The sequence below is a fragment of the Rhipicephalus microplus genome, chromosome 8 (genome assembly GCF_043290135.1).
Source record: "Rhipicephalus microplus isolate Deutch F79 chromosome 8, USDA_Rmic, whole genome shotgun sequence".
Lineage (NCBI taxonomy): Eukaryota > Metazoa > Arthropoda > Arachnida > Ixodida > Ixodidae > Rhipicephalus > Rhipicephalus microplus.
The window spans coordinates 48,627,801-48,641,143 of NC_134707.1; the positions used below are offsets into that span (position 1 = coordinate 48,627,801).

Consider the following 13,343-nt stretch of genomic DNA (forward strand, 5'->3'; position numbering starts at 1 on the left):
AGCCAGTAACAACTTTATGCGAAGTTGCCAAATGAATAGGGGCAAAGCACTCAAGCGCGGTTGTTTTCAGCTCTAATTCTTTATGACCTCTTCGGGGACGCGCATCAAGCCTTGATTGTTACTATTCCTACAAGATATATATGAATCGCACAAGGCGTTAGAGGGGGGGGGGGGGGAGGTGATATATATTCTACGAACGCACATTCGTGCATAATTATGCGGAAGACAGCTTAAATGTGGAAGTGAATGTACAGAATCGATTGGTTCAAAGACCTCTCTGTAACAGCTTTGGGCCTTGGATTTCTCTCAACAAGCATGTTTCTACATTCATTAAATTTTCTCCCTGGTTGGCTCAAATTAGGTACCAAAAGCAGCACTCGTATTCAACTATTTATTATAATATTTCCTGCGTAAAAGTTGTGTACTGTAAGCTTATAAAGGACTGATATTTAGTACTCTATATTCTTGTTTAAGTTTCTCAAGATGCTCATTGTTCTTTTGTATAGGATTACGTAGTCACCAAATGTGGGGCAAGGGTACATAAAAGTGAGATCTACATATTGTTTTTCATGTACTGTTGGCTACTGTATCAGACAGCGGCACGCGGTATGGTCCCACTATTGCTCATGAGTACAAATAAACTTAGTAAATTATATGCATCACGGTAATTGATTACATGCTGAAAATTAATCGAGTACCATGCGCTGAACTTACAATAAACCGTTTTACCAGGCTGATCAACACATTTTGGCAATACTACCAGTTGTGTGCTTATAATGAGCTTACTAAAAAACTCACTGCACGGACGCTTGAACGGTATTCATTTGTACAAGCTAACACCGATGCTGTTATTAAACCAAACAGCCTAATCACAAAAGCTTGTGATTTAATAATATTATAAGTCACAGCAATATGTGCAAAGAATCACACGGACAGCGACATTGCAAGGCGGGACTTATTGTGGTGAAGAAGAGGGGCCACAGCTGCATTTCTCGGCGCCTCAGGGACATCACCGTCAGCATAAGCTCGTGCTTGCTGCACTTATCCCGACGCTGCTGTATTCGCAGCCGCCCTTTTCGCCTATGCCTGGCGAAAATTTTCGCCTATGCTGCGCTTGGCCGGACGCTGCCTATGTATTCGCAGCCGCCATTTTCGCCGCCGACCTATTCACCGCTGTTAGGCCGCGTTCACACAGAGCATTCCGGCCGCCGAAAGTGCTCCGAATTCGGTTCGGTGGCGGCGAGATCCGCCGAAAGGGCCCTCTCCACGCCGATCGCTCTCGGACCGATTTTTGCCGCGTCTGCCGCCGAATCGGTCACCGCAGACCAATACGAGCGCTAGTCAAGGAATTTAGAAAAATGGCAGCCAAGACCCACTCACTCGTTATGCCGCAGTGCACGTAACTGAATGTTTAAACCAACGGGAGTTTAACCAACTGTGTGCCTACTTCGCCTCCGTATTTCGTGGGTGGCGTCGAGGAGCGCGGACGTGAAAACGTCGGCTCCCGCTTTTCTAAATGTTTTCGGTCGTTTCTTTGCTTCAAGATCACTTGGCTTTGTGCTTATTCGAACAAGCAAACTCTGTGGTTTCAGTGGAGACACCATTTTTGGCGGTGAGTGAATTCTTAGACATATTTTTGGACTCTAAAGTTGCGATGCGGCGAGCGTCCCCGCTAACCCTAACCACACCTAGGGTTGGCGAGGAGTACGGCCGTTACACGTAGCCAAGGGCTCGGCCAGACGTGGCAGCTACTGGATCAACCTCCATACGTCGCAGCCGAAAACCAGACACTGAAAATGCCTTCCACCATAACCGTGGAGGGAATGGAAGTAAGCGCGGAGATCTTCGACGGACCAGGATGGGCCACCGCCATGGGACGCCGAAGACAGACGACTCCGCCGAACGAGGAGCTGGCCGCTGGGACGGTTGAGCACAGAAACCAGCCGAATCACCCCAGGGGCTTTAAAAAAAGTCAATCGGCACTACACCGTGTGGTATCCGCTTCCAGGCTACCCCGCCTACCCAAGGACTAGATCAGGGTAATTATAAGACCCAGAGGAGGATTGGACGTAGCCCGAATCGACCTCGTTCTGCTGGCGAGAGCCGTCATCATGGCCGCCCAGATCACCGACGAACAAGCACGGGAGGACACGATCTGCCCCAACGATATGCAAAACATCATTGTTATTTCTACGCCGTACCAAAATAATGCTACATCATACGTGAACGTGCAGAAACTGCACACAAACCAAGGCTCGTTCGAAGTTGCCGCATACGTAGCCGCGCCCGATAATACGTGAAAGGGCGTCATCGAGAAAGTTGACCTCTCCCTTGACGACGCAACGCTCAAACGCCTTATTGTGCACGACCAAAATCACACTGCCATCGAGGCAAGACGCATTAAAAAGACCAAAGTAGTCGCAATCCTCTTTCACGGATTGCGCGTTCCGAGCACAGTGATATGCGGAACCGCCATTGTTTCCTGCTCGCTCTACAAGCGACTAGTCAATGTTTGCAGAACGTGCTGAGGAGTCGGCCATCGCACCGATGTTTGCCGGCACACAAACGCAACGAGCAAGAAATGTCGCAACTGCGGAGAAACGCTACAAGAAGACGGCGTGCGTTACTGCGAGCCGAAATGCAAGCTTTGCGATGGAAATCACCCCACCGGAGATCGCGAATGCAAAAGACGCTTCCCCATTCCATACATAGTGAGAAGGAGAAGAAGATGCAGAAAGCAAGAGTGGCAAGCACAACAGCGTCGAGACGCACCAACATCTGTCACGTTTAAGGAACCCTGCCACAACCAGGTGCTGGGACGGGAGAACGCCTCGAGCGTCCATCAACATTCTCAATCCAGAGGGAGATCCCGATCCAGAGGGCGTTCCTGATCCAGAAGGCGTTTTCGATCCAGAGGCCGTTCTCGTTCCGGAGGGCGCCCCTCGACCTTGTCGGGATCCGACAACCGCTTATCATCTCGGGAGTGCTCCAGATCCCGATCGAGAGCGAGACCAACAGCCATGCAGCAGCAGCAGCAGCCGAACAGTGGCTCCTGTGCCAGCAGGGTTGCAGGTGAATCAGGAAGCACAAGTAGCCAGCTCAAATGTAAGGCACAGCCAGAGCATGCTCCCGATTCTCGTATTGTAGCGCTTGAACAAGAAAACAGGGCCCTCAAGAAGGAGCTTGAAGAGCTCCGGGCCTCAATAGCTAGAATAGAGAGCTGCCACGGAATTAATTTGTCGAGCTCACCGGCACCACCGACAACACGCTCACAGCAAACGATCCACAACACACACAAACGCAAAGCCGTCGACAGCGACAGCGACACGACGGAGGAGATCGAGATGGTCTCGATAGAAAAAGAAGCCCCACTGACAAATGTCGAGTCCGCGACAACTAAGCTCAACGACAAAATGGATACGTTGGCGAACACGCTTGCCAAGTTTATGGAAACCTCTAAAACTTACACTGACAAAGCTGACCAGAGGCTCGTGAGCCTGGAGAAGATGGCCGCCAACCCACCTGTGGCAGGTGCTCCTCAGAAGCTAAGCACGGACAAACCAGCGGTTACGGCACGCGTGCCGAGCATAACTTCTAGAGCTAAAGTTCGACCAGTCAAAGCACGCAATCTCGCGGAAATAACGAGCCGCGACGCACACAAGCTCCCAAGCCAAAATGCCTGCTGACCGTAACGAGATTAAGATCTGGCAGTGGAACTGTAACTCACTTCAGAAACGCAAAGCAGCACTAACACAACTATTGCTAGCCTGTAAAAAAAGCCGCCTATAATATTGCTACAGGAATGGGGAGAAAGCAAAACTGCTAAAAGCATTGGCATACAGGGGTACAGGGTAGCCAGGCCGACCCTGCACCGCGAGCAGAACAAGACGCGAGGAGGGGCTACCTTCATCCGGAAGGACATAATGTTCAGTGAAAGGGACGCTCCCGTATACAAAAAAGGCCTGGAAACGGTCCTGGTGGAAATCTTACCACACAGGGCTGTTAAAAGAAGCATCTTTTTGCTCAATGTTTGCAGTCTTCCATCAGATAAGAAAAGAGATTTCAACAGACTACTTATCTCGGCGGTAAAAATGGCAGGTGACAATCCGCTCATAGTAGTGGGTGATTTTAACGCCAGGAATACCGAATGGGGATACTTAAAAAGCGAAGGCAAAGGCACCAAGTTAGCAGAATGCGCGAATGCGCTGGACCTGCAGCTGATAAACAACCTTGCCCTCCCTTTAGGAAGAGGTAATTCGGTACAGCGGGACACAATGCCGGACTTAACCCATACCAAGAGCGTCAGAGCTACCTGGAATAACCTCGCCGAAGACCTAGGTAGCGACCACTGCATCCTGGAAATTACCGTTGAGAACGAGGCGAAAGCGCCAAGAAAATTCAAAATCACAGACTGGGACCAGTTCCGCAAAATACGAGAGCATAAGGGCAATACAGAACTATCATATGAAGCCCTCTTAAATGAATTAAAATGGCAGTGACTGAGGCCACCAAAGAAGTCGAGACTGATGAATCTATCCAGGCAATGGACTCTCACCTGGCCAGTTTGCTGCAGAAAAAGCATGACATAAAAGAAGCGTGGCGTTAAAACAAGCTCAACAGACACTTGCGCACAAAAATCGCGAACCTTGGCCGCGAAATCGAATCTCACGCCAAAACACTCTGCGCCCAGCAGTGGAACAACACATGTGACGAAGCAGATGGCAAAATGAGGAAGGGAAGCAAATGGGGGCTGCTCAAACACCTTATGGCGGACAGCGACAAACCCACCAGAGGCGGCACCCAGCTGCAAATTGAACGATTGGTGCACAAGCACGCCCAGGATAGTGGTGGATTCCAAAGCTCTCCTCAAAACGCTAGGCCAGAAATATCTCCCACTGGAAAGCAAATTAGTAGCCTGGGAAAACAAAAATCCCTCATATGGAGGTCGACCGCAAGAAAAGCTAGACGAACTATTCAGCGAAGCTGAAATACGGTACGCTCTACAACAGCTCAATGGCAGATCTGCGCCAGGGCCAGATGGAATCGACAAGAAACTGCTACAGACTCTAGACGATAAAGCAATTGTAATCATTACTAAGAAGATAAATGAGGCATGGGAAACGGGTACCGTGCCCAAAGAATGGCGTAGTGCCAACGTTTCGCTCATCCCGAAACCTGGAAAACCGCTGAGCATCGATAACTTAAGGTTCATATCACTCGCATCTTGCGTTGGAAAAGTAGCTGAGCATGCAATACTCAACCGTATCACGGACCACATTGAGAGCAATGGGCTCTTTCGACACAACATTATTGGCTTCCGCCGGGCAGTGTCCACACAGGACGCCTTGTTGATATTAGGAGAACACATATGTTACGGCCTCCTTCACATGCCCAAAGCCATATTAGCCCTGGACCTCACCAAGGCCTTTCACAGCATAAAAAATGAACACATACTGGGTGAAATATCGCACATGAACCTAGGCAAGAAATTCTACAACTACATTAAAGGCTTTCTGGCGAAACGAACCGCCACCATGCGCATAGGAGAACAATGTGGCGAGCCCGAACGACTCGGAAATATCGGCACCCCACAAGGGTCAGTGCTCTCGCCATTGATCTTTAATGTCGCGATGCACAGGTTGTCGGAGAAGCTCGCTCAAATCCCATCCGTGCACCATACCATATATGCGGATGATATTACCCTATGGTCCCATGTGGCCACTCATATGGTGCCTTGGAAGGAATTCTTCAAAAAGCACTGACTACAACTGAAGAATTTCCTAAGCCAACTGGACTCGCACTGTCCCCCACTAAATCTTCTCTAACGTTCTTTCACCCTCGACGAAAGTTGGGTGAAGAGGAGCAGCAAGGCGTGCTCAAAACTGAGAACAACCAAACGATACCGCAAGTATATACGGTCAAAGTACTAGGGCTAACGTTAAGCGCCAAGGAGGGCCACAACAAAGAAGCACTCAAGCGCCTTGAAAAAAGCAAGAAAAATTTTTCAAGAGGCATTGCTAGAATCACCAACAAGAGAGCAGGCCTACTAGAAGACAACATCATGAAGGCGTATCACGCCTTTCTCGTAGGTCACGTAGCATACGCGTTCCCGTTTCTGAAACTTACGACGGCTGAAATCAAAAAGGTCGACTCCATGCTCCGCAAGGGACTGAAAACGGCACTCGGCTTGCCCAATAGCACAAGCAACGAGAAACTCGAGCAACTTGGTCTGCACAACACAGCCGAAGAAATTTTTGAGGCCCAGAGAGTGGCACAGATCACATGCCTGTCGTTGACGCAGGCAGGCCATCTCATTCTACGAGACGCAGGCATTTGCCCAATTTTTCAACCAGAAAAAAAACAACTTGGTAATAACGTAAGGAAACACATTTGGGTTGAGCCAATCCCCCGCAACGTTCACCCTACGTTCAACAAAGGGCGAAGGAAAGACAGAGCGAGGGCGCTCATAAACAAGGCAAAAAAACACAACACGCACGCGCTATTCGTAGATGCCGCCCGTTACTATGGCAGGGAGTCGTTTGCCATAGCGGTCGTTTATATAGACGGAAACCTCATAAACGCTGCAACCGTCCAAACAAGCCATGTCCACGAAGCAGAGGAAATGGCGATCGCGCTAGCCTTGCAAAGCTGCCAAGCCTACTCCACAATATACACAGATTCTAAGACGGTGGCACGAACGTTCTCGGCTGGCCTAGTAGCTAGAAGCACTGCAAAACTCACCGTCAACGCAATAAGAGAGTACGAGAGCAAAGAAACCCTTATAAGGAAGAGAAAGCCCAAATCTACGTATCCTGGTTCCCAGCCCACATGGGACAGTTACCGGGACTCACACACTGCAATCCCAACGAAGAGGTCAACCGCCTGGCGCGTGAGCTCACACGCCGCGCCGCGGACAACGACCCCTCGATGAGTGAGTGGTACGAGAATCTCTGCAGCCAGGACAAAGCACTCACATACCACAAGATCACTTCACATTACCGGGGAGAAAACGTGCCTTCCCAGCACCGCACCCAAAACTTAACAAAGCATAAGCTCTAACTCTCAGAAGATTGCAAACACGTACGTACATAACACCATCCACCTTACGCACAGTCGACCCCGACACACCACTCACATGCTCCCTTTGAAACCATTCCTATTGCAATTTCGAACACATGCTCTGGCTGTGCCCTACCCATATCGCAGCACAACTGAATACCCAAGAGGCTTGGCAGGAAGCCCTCAAGAGCAATCAATACAAGCTGCAACTACAGGTAGTCCAGGGGGCCCAGGTTATCGCTACAAGCCTTCGGCTGCCAGCGCCATCCTGGGCGGAGCCTCCAGGTTGAATTAAGGGTCAAATGGCCCTTTCTCAGCCTCCTCAGGCTATGTTTAGATGAAGTCAGTCTCTCTCTCTCTCTCTTCGTATTTTGTGAAAGAGGTGACCGAGCTGGCTGTTGGCGTGACCGAGCTTGTTGCGGTCTTGCAGAGCAAAACGAACCCACCAACGCCGCTGGCGTTGGTGGTTTTTCTGCTCTTCGTGCATTACAAGACAGCCATTTGCCAGCAAAGTAAGCAGTACTGTCTTCTCTTGCTTCTTGCGTACGAGAATCGTCGAAGTGTACACCGCCGGATAGCGTAGTAGCGTTTGCGAGCCGCGACAACAACCGGGTGACAGCGCATTTATCCCGCGTTCGCCCCGTAAAAGATGGCATATTCGGCGGCGCGGGGTGCGTCCAGTGCGAACGACGCTGCGTTTCGGCGGCAGGGGAATTTCGGTTGCTGTAGAAAGCGGATGTCTCAGTGTGAACTAGTCATTACGAAAGAGGGCGACACCAACACGGTTTCGAAGGCACCACTGCTCCTATCTCCACCGACACGGTCACCAGCCGTTTGGTAGCGTAGGTTCCTCAACTCGCGACTGCTTCTGCGCAGAGCTGATAGACGAGCGGTCCAGACGACGGTGAGTTAAACAAGGTTTATGAACAGCATATATACAGAGGCGTTAGAAATTCGGCACTAGGGCAGACAGCTTAGAGACCCGAAGAGCCGAGCTCTCCTCTCTAACACATAGGTCTAGTGCTCGCGACGCGCCGCAGGGCTCTTAGGGGCGAAGCTACTTATAGCGGCACCCGTTCGTTCCCTGTAGTATGTAACGAGTATAACATCTTGACCTCCAAGTTGGTGCAGGTGAGAGACTTCTTCTGTGCGTTGTTGAACAATAAAAAATAGTGCTCAAGGCACATGTGAATGGCTGCTAATGGGGAATGAGAGACAGGAGCATTTGGCTTTTAGTTAACGCGCAGGCTGCGATCACCATTAGCAGCCATTGGCATGTACATTGAGCACTATCTGACAAGAAAGGGTTAATTGTTATTTGGGGTTTAACGTCCCGAAACCACTATATGATTATGAGAGACGCCGTAGTGGAGGGCTCCGAAAATTTAGACCACCTGGGGTTCTTTAACGTGCACTCAAATTTGAGCACACAGGCCTACAACATTTCCGCCTTCATCGGAAATGCAGCCGCCGCAGCCGGGATTTGAACCCGCGCCCTGCGGGTCAGCAGCCAAGTACCTTAGCCACCAGACCACCGCGGCGGGGCGACAAGAAAGGGTTGCTACGTTATACTCGCTGGGTGTAACATCCTTAGCTTTAGAAAGGTTTAGCGAGCGTTGAGTCGCAGTGCCATGAATACAATGAACTTCCGCAGGGCGCGGGTTCGAATCCCGGCTGCGGCGGCTGCATTTCCGATGGAGGCCGAAATGTTGTAGGCCCGTGTGCTCAGATTTGGGTGCACGTTAGAGAACCCCAGGTGGTCTAAATTTCCGGAGCCCTCCACTACGATGTCTCTCATAATCATAAAGTAGTTTTGGGACGTTAAACCCCACATATCAATCGAATACAATGAACTTGTATATACCATGAATGAACTCGAGGTGGTTAAAAATGGGAAGTAGATACGAAGCGCAAGCTGCAAGAAAGTAAAAGCCGAATTCTCCGCCTCTCATTTCCCATTAGCAGCCATTGGCATGTACAATGAACACTATCTGACTGAAAAAGTTTGCTACGTCATACTCGCTGGGCCTAACCTCCTTGGTTTTCGAAAGGTTTAGCGAGCGTTCGGCCGCAGTGCCATGAATACAGTGAACTAGTATATACCATGAAGTCGAGGTGGTTGAAGGTGGGAAGTAGACCCGAAGCGCAAGCCGTAAGAAAGTGTGCGTGTGCCACCTCTCGTTTAGTCCTTGGAATGTCCACTGAATGGCGGTGCTTCTATATGGGGAATATATGATGAAAAGATGCGAGATGGTGGTACTTCGGAGTGTTGGGTAGATGGACGAACGGACTCATAGACAGATGCATGGATGAACACATGAATGGACGCAGGGGCGGCTGCATGGACGAATGCAGGGACGGATGCACGAGCAGACGCACGCACGGACTGGCTGATGGACTCATGGACGGTCACACTGACGGACGCATGGACGACGGAAGCAATAACGAATGAACGGACGAATCCTTCGCCCCACTCTCCATCATTCACTTCGTGGATATGCTGCCATTTTTTTATATGCACCGGGAGGATTCTGTAACCAAATGTCCAACCAGAAGCGCCGCTGGCCGTGAGGTCAGAATCCTCCAATGGGGTCGTCGCTGGGCCGCGTCATTCTCATCGAATCCGGAGCCGCTGCGCTGCACGTGGCTGCACTCAAAGACGATTGATGTCGCCACGCATTGCGTCAGACTCGCCAGACAGGAAGGCGCCGGTTTTTTCAACGGGCTCGCTGTGCGTGCGCAACAGATAGGCACCGCCGCGTGATGACGCCGTTGAGTTGTTCGCGTCAGGCGGGCTCGCGTGCTGGCCTTGACACAGATTGCCTTTTTCAGAGGCATGGACGTTCGTTGTGGACTCGCAGGCATAACACCGCCGCCTATGCCAATACCACCTCGGCCGCAGTTTTCTGCCCCCCAGCTGGAAGTCGGAGTCTACTCCGACCAATGGCGGACCTACGACAAGCGTCTGATATGTTTTGCTTGTGGCTGTGTTGGCCGCGTGGCACGTTATTGTCGTCGTCGCCAGGCTGCTAAGAACATTCGACGAATGCCCTCTTCGGCCCTCAGTTTTCTTCTACGCATTCAAGCCCTCCTTCCTCTTCCTTTCCTTCTGATCATCCACTCGGCCCCACCCGCCGCTCCCCATCTTCACGACGACGTTCGCATTCCCCTATGCGTCGCCGTTCCGGACCCACCGACCAGAAAAACTAACGGCCTCAGTTCCCAAGGCACGAACTGCGTCCCATTCACCATGCACAAGTCCTCGCCCCTGTCCAGCTAACGTCATTGAAGTGTCAGTCGATGGTATCGTCTTCATGGCGCTTGTCGACACCGCAGCCGCTCTATCCGTCCTTTTCATCAACCTGTGCCACAAACTCCGCAAAGTTCTGACGCCATTATCTAGCCTCTCTTTTAGAACGGCCAACGCACAAAGTGTAACACCTCTCGCAGCCTGTACCACACGAGTCGTCATCGAAGGGATTGTGTATATCATCGAATTCGCAGTGCTTCCCTTGTGTTCCCAAGACATGATACTCGGCTGGGACTTCCTTGCGAATAATAATGCAGTCATTGACTGCTGTCACGCTGAACTTGAGCTATCTGCACTTCCTGACGTTGACGCTGTCGAAGCCTCCCCCCGTATTATAAACTGTGTTTCCAACAACACCACCATACCACCGCGCTCTTCTCTGCTAGTGACTGTGTCGTGTGACGCTATTTCCGACGGTGATGTTCTATATACGCCCTCTGCTCTGTAATTCATCGCAAATGTTCTCCACTGCCCGTTTCTCTCCTTTCTCTGCACAGTGGCGTCACGAAGACGCTCGTGTACATTGCGCTAGAAGGGCCTTTACCTTTATTCCATGGTGAATGTCTCGGTCACGTGCATCCGATTCACGCCCATCACATTTTTGACGATCCGTCTAGTTTACCTTCCACGGACCTCAGCGCACTCATTTATGACTTTGTTATTGACCAGTCACTCCTTGACTCTTTCCACCGCTCCATCCATGTCGCAACGTCTTCTTCAGAACGAAGCCAGTTGGTCAACCTGTTGCAAAAGTTTCGTACTTCTTTTGACAGCCACACTTCTGGCCTCAGTCGCACATTGAACATATCTCACAAGATTGACACGGGAAGCCATACGCCTCTACGGCAGCGTCCCTACCGAGTCTCATCATCGGAACGCCATGTGATTGACGACTAGGTTGCTTACATGCTCAAGCAGGGTATTTTACAGCCTTCTAGCAGTCCCTGGGCATCACCGGGCGTTCTTGTTAAGAAAAAGGACGGCTCCATTCGGTTCTGTGTGGACTATCGAAGTTTAAACAAGATCACCCATAAGGACGTTTACCCGTTACTGCGAATAGACGACGCCCTTGACTGTTTGCAGGAAGCAAAATACTTCTCTTCGCTGGATTTACGGTCTGGATACTGGCAAGTTCCTATGGAAGCATCTGACCGATCGAAAACAGCATTTGTCACTCTTGATGGATTATACGAATTTACCGTTATGCCTTTCGGCCTTTGTAATGCTCCAGCCACTTTTGAAAGAATGATGGACACTACTTTACGAGGCCTCAAGTGGAACACAAGTTTGTGCTACCTCGATGACGTAGTTGTCTTTTTCACCGATTTCGACACCCATTTATATTGTCTCGAGAACGTTCTCACACGCCTCACTGACGCCGGCCTTCAACTCAACCTCAAGACGTGTCGTTTTGGTGCCCGGCAGCTCACCATTCTTGGCCACGTCGTATCGCGGGACGGCATACTTCCCGACCCCGCTAAGCTTCAAGCAGTCACCGAATTTCCGACGCCCAAGAACTTGAAGGAATTTAGAAGTTTTGTCAGCTTGTCGTCATACTTCCGACGCTTTATTAGAAATTTGGCTTCCGTATGTGCGCCGCTTACGAACCTTCTTAGCGGCGACAAGGACCTTTCCACCTGGTCACCAGCATGCGACGATGCGTTCACCAAATTACGCCGCTTGCTAACTTCACCACCCATCCTTCGCCACTACGATCCTGCCGCTCCCACGGAGGTTCATACTGATGCCAGCGGTGTTGGACTTGGCACTGTGCTCGCGCAACGAAAGGCAGGGTTTGTTGAATATGTCATCGCATACGCAAGCTGAACTTTAACGAAAGCCGAGGCTAACTACTATGTGACCGAAAAAGAGTGTTTAGCTATTATTTGGCCCTTGGGAAATTTCGCCCCTACCTGTATGGTCATGCATTCGACGTCTTCACTGACCACCTAGCCTTTTGTTGGCTATCCACACTTAAAGACCCTTCCGGGCGACTTGCTCGCTGGCGCTCAAACTTCAGGAATACGCCATCTGCATTATTTACAGATCCGGTCGTAAGCACACAGATGCCGACGCTCTTTCTCGCTCACCCATATCGGATAAAGGTGTTTGCTTCTCTTCCCTCGAGCCTGCACTTGCGTCATCCGCCTTGCGCAACATGACGGTGAAACAACGAAAGGATCCCTGGATCAGTGGCCTCATAAGCATTCTTTCTGATCCTCTCACTCCTTCGCCGTCTCGCGCTCTCCGCCGCCAGGCTAGCAACTTTTGCCTTAAGGACGATCTTGTTTATCGACGACACTTCCTTTGCGACGGTCGCAAGTATCTCCTTGTGATACCCCGCCATCTTTGAGCTGTTATCTGCGAAGCTTTTCACGCAGACCCACAGTGCGCCCACGCAGGCCTCTTCAAGACATACGCTAAGCTTCGACTCAGATTTTATTGGAGTGGCATGTATAACTACGTGCGGTAATTCATTCGCTCGTGTGCTGAGTACCAACGACGAAAGTTACCTCCAGGGCAAGTCTACCCGTCACAACCTCTTTCTTGTCCTAGTCGACCTTTTGATCGCGTCATCATTGACATTTACGGACCCCTACTATCAACTCTAGCTGGTAATCACAGGATTCTTGTTGCGAGTGGCCATCTGACAAGCTATGCCAAAACAGCCGCACTGCCGAATGCCACAGCCCGTGACGTTGGAACGTTTCTGTTGCAACATTTCATTCTGCGTCATGGTGCCCCTCGCGAGCTCTGAAGTAACACAGGCTGTGCCTTCCTTTCTGACGCCTTGAAGGAATTACTGAACGAATGCCGAATCATGCACCGCACAAGTACAACGTTCCACCCTCAAAGAATGGCATGACGGAGCGCTTCAACCGTACTCTTAGCAATATGTTGTCGATGTCGGTCGCCTCTGATCATTCAAATTGGGACAAAGTTCTCCCGTTTGTCATTTACGCGTATAATACTG

At 50.6% G+C, this 13,343-nt stretch overlaps 1 long non-coding RNA gene across 1 annotated transcript in view; it reads left to right on the forward strand.

The window, feature by feature from the left end:
• Nucleotides 1-13,343, forward strand: part of LOC142769008 (uncharacterized) — a 346,562-nt gene that overhangs the window by 115,543 nt on the left and 217,676 nt on the right. The gene's annotated exons all lie outside the window — the stretch shown is intronic.